The following is a 7,973-nucleotide window of genomic DNA, read 5'->3' as shown; positions in this document are numbered from 1 at the left end:
TCATCATTGATGTTTTTATCTCTCTCTCCCTCTCCCTCCCTCTCTGGAATCAATAAAAGGATTTTTTTAAAAAAAATTAGCTATAATCATTACCATTACTACATGTTTATCCCAGCATTATTCACAATAGCCAAGACATGGAAACAATGTAAATGTCCAATGATGGATGAATGAATAAAAAAGAGATACACATGCCCTAACTGGTTTGGCTCAGCGGATGGAGCATCAGCCTGCGGACTGAAGGGTCCCAGGTTCGATTCTGGTCAGGGGCACATGCTGGGGTTGCAGGCTCAATCCCCAGTGGGGGGCTTGCAGGAGGCAGCCGATCAATGATTCTCTCTCATCATTGATGTTTCTATCTCTCTCTCCCTTCCTCTCTGAAATCAATAAAAATATATTTTAAAAAAAGAGATACACACACACACACACACACACACACAACTGGACACTATTCAGCTGTAAAAAGGAAATCCTGCCATTGGCAACAACATGGATGGACCTGAGGGCACTATGCTAAGTGAAATAAGTCAGAGGAAGACAAATAGTGTATTATCTCACTTACTAGGTGTACCGGTTAATAATTCGGATTTTTTCAATAGATGGAGTTACACATGTTGATATGTATGCGATTTGATATGTATGCTATTTTGTTGTATTGCTCCTTCAGATTACCACTTGTTTCAATCAATGGCACATGCACTTTCTGAGCAGCACTTCAAAATGTACAAAAAAGTGGAAAATTGGGTCTCTGAATGGTCTGCCTCAAAACAAGAAAAGTTCTATTGGGACAGTATCCACAAATTACCTGAAAGATGGGGGAAATGTGTAGATAGCAATGGACATTACTTTGAATAAAGCACTTTTGATATTTCTCTTGAAATTATCGTGTTTTCCTTGATTAGCTATTACCCAGTTAATAATGAGGATTAATTATTAACCAGTTAATAGTGTGGATTAACTATTAACTGATTAATAATTTGGATTAGCTATTAACTGGTTAGAAATGCAGATTAATTATTAAACCGGTTAATAATATGGATTCAGCTGGGACCTGCCCTTCCACACCAGACGCTCACGCTTCAATTGCCAGCCAGGCCAAGGGACTGCACCCGTGCACAAATTTAATGCACCAGGCCTCTAGTACCAATATAATTTGAAGAAGATTGTTACTCCAGAGTGCCAATTTAAAGCAGGTAATTATGATAATTGCTGAACTTTTATGTCCCCTGCAAATAAGTCCTGTCTATTTTTTTTAATCCTCACCAAAGAGGATATTTTTTCCATTGATTTTTAGAGACAGTGGAAAGGAGGTGGGAGAGGGAGAGAGAAAGAAGAGAGAAACATCAATGCGGTAGAGACACATTGATTGGTTACCTCCCACACTCTCCCTGACCAGGGGAGGGATTGGACCTGTAACTCAGGTCCGTGCCCTTGACCAGGAATTGAAACCAAGACCCTCTGGCGTGCAGGCCAACACTCTAACCAAGGAGCAATGCCAGCCAGCAAGTCCTTCCTATTTTTGCAGAATGTTGGCATGGAGATAATTCACACCACTAGTATGTGAAATACCTTGTTAAGACACCCTGTCCACATATTCTCAACAGTACTCTTCACGATCATCCTAAGGCTTTATTTACTTGGTCTACTTCTTTTTTAAAAAAAAAATGTATTTTATTGATTTTTTACAGAGAGGAAGGGAGAGAGATAGAGAGTTAGAAACATCGACCAGCTGCCTCCTGCACATCTCCTACTGGGGATGTGCCCGCAACCCAGGTACATGTCCTTGACCGGAATCGAACTCGGGACCTTTCAAGTCCGCAGGCTGACGCTCTATCCACTGAGCCAAACCGGTTTCGGCTACTTGGTCTACTTCTAAGCTCAGTGTTGCGGAAGCACCTTTTTCTATATAGCAGTTTGCCAGGATTATCTGAACAACAGGGAGTGCCACAGGTTGAGGCACACTAAGGGACTGGAAACATTTAAAATATTTATCATTAAATATTTTAATCACGAAACCCCTATCTCTGTTCTCTTGAACTTGACCAGCAACATGCCACTGGGCTTACAGGGCTATAAAGAAACTATGAGGAACCGCATCTCTCAAAAGACTGGGAACCCCAATCTGGACACGGGGCACTTCTTTTCAAAGAAATCAAGTCAATTTTCAGAAGACCTATCTGATTAGCATGAAATTTATCTTAAAATAATAATATTTTCATAAAAGTAGTTGAAAATAATATGTTCAGTGAACTTTTTTAATATATATATTTTATTGATTTTTTACAGAGAGGAAGGAAGAGAGATAGAGAGTTAGAAACATCGATGAGAGAGAAACATCGACCAGCTGCCTCCCGCACATCTTCCACTGGGGATGTGCCCGCAACCCAGGTACACGCCCTTGACCGGAATCGAACCCGGAACCCTTCAGTCCGCAGGCCGACGCTCTATCCACTGAGCCAAGCCAGTTTCGGCTTCAGTGAACTTTTGAATCATTCTCCACATACCAGAGAGAGATAACTTCCTATTACATCAGACATTTCTTCTATAATCCCAATCCCAGCCCCACCCCCTGTGTAAAGCTCACTTTCCTCCCATGTTTCTTTTACTCTTCATAATACTTATGACATTGGATGTGTCGGGGTTTTTCCCCACACCAAGCAATTCTCTGGGACACCAGCTGGGTATCCTAAAATACAATTCAATTCTGACCATCCTGGGAGTTAGCACAAACCCCACAGGTTAAGGGCTCAATCCTACAAGACTGCCCCCACTCAGGTGCCAATTGCAAGTAATATAGGTCCCCAGGTTATCCACAACTTCTGTTCGACTCAGCTACAAATTAAATGTTCCCACACTCTTCCCACTCCCCCACCCTTCCTTTGATTATTTGCTAGAACAGCTCACAGAACTCAGGGAATCACTTACTTATGTTTCCAAGTTTATTATAATAACAAAGGGCATGATAAAGCCAGATGAAGAGATTCATAGGGAGAGGTCCAGAGGGTCCTGAGCTCAGGAGATTCTATCCCCTGTGGAGCTGAGGTGTGTCACTTTCCTGGTGTGACTGTGTTCATTGACCCAAAAGCTCTCTGAACACCATACGATTGGGATTTTATGGGATCTTCATCAACCATTAACTCCATTCCCAGCCCCTCTCCGGTCTCTGGAGAATTTGGGCGGGGTGGGCCACTTCTAGTCACAGCTTGGTCTTTTTGGTGACCAGTCCACACCCAGAGTTGCAGTAGAACAAGAGATGCTCTCAATGCTCTTACTACTAGGGAAATTACAAGGTTTTCAGGAGCTCTGTGTCAGGAAATGGGAGCAGAGACCAATATGTATATCTATATACTTATATATCTACAAATCTACAAATCTATATATATATCTACCTACATATATCTACATATCTATATCTATATATACATATACATATATATAATTTCACACTCTTCTAAGCAGTACTAGCTTGATATTAAAAATAATTCAGATTATTTATTATTCTAGATTATTATTCCAACTTCTCATTTACATTGCTTTATTTTCCTGGTTACTAAATTTTAATTTCACACACTAATTCAGACTAATTAGTGTATGAGGAGAGTAATTTTGAACCAGAGCAAAATTAGTATTATGCCTTTATGGTTGGTCTTGTGCTAAAAGTGGTAGATTTCCTTTTTTTATTTTTTTTTAAAGTAAGGGATGAGGAAAGAGCGAACACAGGGAATATATAAAATAATGTCACTTTAACCAAGTTGCAACAATTTTTAACATTATGAAGATGGAAGCATGAGAAAAGCCTCATTCTTATTCTAATTAGCCTGGGACTTAATTTTTTTTTAACTTTCCAGCCCTATATCTATGCCTGGACATATACCAAACCTCCAGATAACCCTCAGATTACCCTCTGAAGGACTAATGTATCCAGACCATCTGACATCATTACTAGATGTGACCAGGCCTCTAGGCACCAGTCTTTAGGACCACCTGACATCCATAATCCTGACTACCTGTCATCTGAATGATAACCATCCTGAATCAATCCTAGGGCTAAGAACACAAGAGTGATCATTCTCAAGAATGCACTTTTTACTATAAGAACTTTGAACTTTTCTCTCTTTTTTGGAACACTTCTAGACTTTTTTTGAATTCGTTCAACAGGGTAGGGTTTTATCACTTTCAAGTATATTATATCGGCCTAAGTTAGTATCCTATTTAATCCTATATAATAAAGAGCTAATATGCTAATTAAACCAGATGGCGGAATGACCTTCGACCTTCTGGAATGACCAGTGGGTGGAGGGCGGGGCTGTGAGGCAGCAGTCGAGGCATCCAGGGCTGCGAAGGCCTACTCTTGCATGAATTTTGTGCATTGGGCCTCTAGTTAATTAATAAAAGCCCTTGAGGGTCATTCTGTAATAGGAATGTTCTCTATTAAAGTATTGACTATTTGCAGATAAATCAATATGACAAAGATGCTTGGAAATTGTCAGTTTACTTAAGTAATTTAATTGCTCCTTTGAGATTTGTAGTATAGTGAGAATACACCATCAACTTCTGATTACGTGGAATGATAGGAAGAAGGTCAAGTAGGTCAAATATACTTTAAGATAGTGATTAAAACAAAACATAATGTGAAGTACATTTTTTTTTTAATATACTGGTTTTTATTTTTATTTTTATTTATTTTTTAAATATATTTTATTGATTTTTTACAGAGAGGAAGGGAGAGAGATAGAGAGTTAGAAACATCAATGAGAGAGAAACATTGATCAGCTGCCTCCTGCACATCTCCCACTGGGGATGTGCCCGCAACCCAGGTACATGCCCTTGACCGGAATCAAACCTGGGACCCTTCAGTCCGCAGGCCGACGCTCTATCCACTGAGCCAAACCGGTTTCGGCGTGAAGTACATTTTTAATGTAAATCTATTAACTTAATATTACATACATTTAAACATTCATTGTTCTATAGACATTATTTAAAGCAGGGGTCCTCAAACTTTTTAAACAGGGGGCCAGTTCACTGTCCCTCAGACGTTGGAGGGCCGGACTATAGTTTAAAAAAAAACTATGAACAAATTCCTATGCACACTGCACATATCTTATTTTGAAGTAAAAAAACAAAACGGGAACAAATACAATATTTGTATTTGCATGTGGCCCGCGGGCCGTAGTTTGAGGACCCCTGATTTAAAGTATAAAAACCTTTATAAAACACAAGTATAGCTGTAACCGGTTTGGCTCAGTGGATAGAGCGTCGGCCTGCGGACTGAAGGGTCCCGGGTTCGATTCTGGTCAAGGGCATGTACCTTGGTTGCCGCCACATCCCCAGTGGTGGTTGTGCAGGAGGCGGCTAATGGATGTTTCTCTCTCATCCATGTTTCTAACTCTCTATCCCCTTCTCTTCCTCTCTGTAAAAAATCAATAAAATATATTTTAAAAAAACAAAACAACAACAACAAAAACACAAGTATAATAGTTTAAAAACCAAAATATATTTTTAAAAATCTATAAATCGCTTGACAAAAAAATAGCCATGCTTCTAATGGCTAAAATAATTTGTTATCCTCTTTTCCAGCTGGAAGGTGGAGGGTGCAGAAGAGAAGGAAGAGGTTCCTCCTGTGCCAGAAACCCTCAAGAAAAAGCGAAGGAATTTTGCAGAGCTGAAGATCAAATGTCCAAGAAAGAAGTTTGCTCAAAAGATGCTTCGAAAGGCAAGGAGGGCCCAAGTTGGTTTGGCTCAGTGGATAGAGCATCAGCCTGCAGACGGAAGGGTCCTGGGTTTGATTCTGGTCAAGGGCACGTACCTCGGTTGCAGATTCCCCAAGGCACCCCCCCCCCCCCCCCCCCCCACCTCCCGCCACCTCCCTAGGCCTGGTCAGGACTAGTGCAGGAGGCAACCAGTCAAGGTGTTTCTCTCACATCGATATTTCTGTCTTTCCCTCTCTCTTCTACTCTCTCTAAAAATCAATGGAGAAATATTCACAAATGAGGATTTAAAAAAAAAGGCAAGGAGGAAGCTTATCTATGAAAAAGCTAAGCACTATCACAAGGAGTATGGGCAGATGTACAGAACTGAGATTCAGATAGTCAGGATGGCAAGAAAAGCTGGCGACTTCTACACACCTGCGGAACCCAAACTGGCATTTGTCGTCAGGATCAGAGGTATCAGTGGTGTGAGCCCAAAAGTCCGAAAGCTGCTGCAGCTTCTTCACCTTCGCCAGATCTTCAACGGCACCTTTGTTAAGCTCAGCAAGGCTTCGATTAACATGCTGAGCATTGTGGAACCATATATTGCATGGGGGTACCCAAACCTGGAGTCAGTACATGAATTGGTCTACAAGCGTGGTTATGGAAAAATCAACAAAAACGGAATTGCCCTGATAGATAACACATTAATAACAGATCGAACTTTGCTCGATCTCTTGGTAAATATGGCATCATCTGCATGGAGGATCTGAGTTCGTGAGATCTACACTGTTGGAAGTAACACTTCAAAGTACTGTTCAAAGAAGTAACAACTTCCTGTGATCCTTCAGGTTATCTTCCCCACAAGGTGGAATGAAGAAAAGACCACCCATTTTGCAGAAGTTGGAGATGCCGGGAATAGGGAAGACCAGATCAACAGGCTTATTAGGGGAATGAACTAAGGTCTCTACCATGGTGATTTTTTGTAATCTGGTCAGTTAATAAACAGTGAGTGCTTTAAAACTGAAAAAAAGAATTATCTGTTTTTAACTGACCTGGGACATTCAAACGGCTTCCTCTTTTCTCCCCATATTGGACCGGATTTTTTGGGTTCTCCACCAGGCCGGGGTAGGGGGGGTTACGTTTGGGATGGGCTTGAAGCAGGTCTTTTCATAACAGAAAATTGAATGCAGAAGAAAATGTATATACACATGTGCATATATATAGGGTGTCCCCCCAAAATGTAGAGACACTGAACAGCTGATAGCTCAATTGATGTTTCTTTCTTTTCAAGCTCAATTGATGTTTCTTTCTTTTCAAGCTCAATTGATGTTTCTTTCTTTTCAGATTTAACCCATTGGAATTAATCATTATTCAAAGTGTGACATTTTTGGGGGACACCCTGTATTTTGGGGAGAAGAAGGGGTCCATAGCTTTCATCAATTCCTTAAAGTAATAAATATAGGAAAGCAAGGACTTCTGCAAGTCATGATAGGGAGGTATCCACAGACATTGAGGGGGCATGAGGGCCAAGTCAGAAGGATCTGTTTTGAATGAGATGGAAGGCCGAGTGGCAGTACTCTAATATCAACACAGCATGTTCATGGTTGCGTTGGATAGGACAAGGGTCTCAAGGTCTGGACCATTCTTATTAAATGCTATTCTTACTAAATGTGAAAATGTAGCACAGACCAGCTGTAAATAGGGCACGTTTGACAGGAACCCAACCTGATAAGTGTAGCCAACTGCAAAGAAGAAATCAACAGAGTTATAGATATAAATCCCCTGTCACCTTTACTTGTTGCAAATAAATAAAACTACCTTGTGACAACCACGTCTTGTTTTTTGATAGAGCACTCCAAGCAGCCAACTCCTTGAGTTTGGTAACAACTGTGATCTATAAACCTGGTCATGCCCATGGTCTGCATGTCTTCATTACTAAGGAGTATTTGAGATGGGTAATAGTTGGGCAACTAGGCTTAAGGTCAGAATTCAATGTAATAATCGCTTTTTAGGGTGAATTAGGAGGATGATAATGTGATGAAAGCAGCGTTTGTTTTATATTAAACTCTTAGAATTTTATAGCAGGAAGGAATTTTAATTTTATAGTAGGAAGACCTTTAATTCAGCTTCAAGTGAAAAAAACAAAAACACAAAACCAACCAACAGGATTAAAGAGGTGAAGTAATTTTCTCAAAGTTCCTAGATCTCCTGGTTCTCAGTTTACAGCACTATTATCTCTCTTGATACACGGCAGATTAACTCTTGAAAAAAAGTAATTCCGAT

The 7,973-nt window shown here is 40.3% G+C and overlaps 1 pseudogene; it reads left to right on the top strand.

The window, feature by feature from the left end:
• Nucleotides 1-2,959: 2,959 nt before the first annotated feature.
• On the top strand, nucleotides 2,960-6,649 carry LOC102430097 (annotated as a pseudogene).
• The last annotated feature ends 1,324 nt before the right edge of the window (nucleotides 6,650-7,973 follow it).

Source organism: Myotis lucifugus, unplaced genomic scaffold, assembly GCF_000147115.1.
Source record: "Myotis lucifugus unplaced genomic scaffold, Myoluc2.0 scaffold_45, whole genome shotgun sequence".
NCBI lineage: Eukaryota > Metazoa > Chordata > Mammalia > Chiroptera > Vespertilionidae > Myotis > Myotis lucifugus.
The sequence above is the reverse complement of the archived record's forward strand: the minus strand, read 5'-3'. Positions and strand labels throughout refer to the sequence as shown.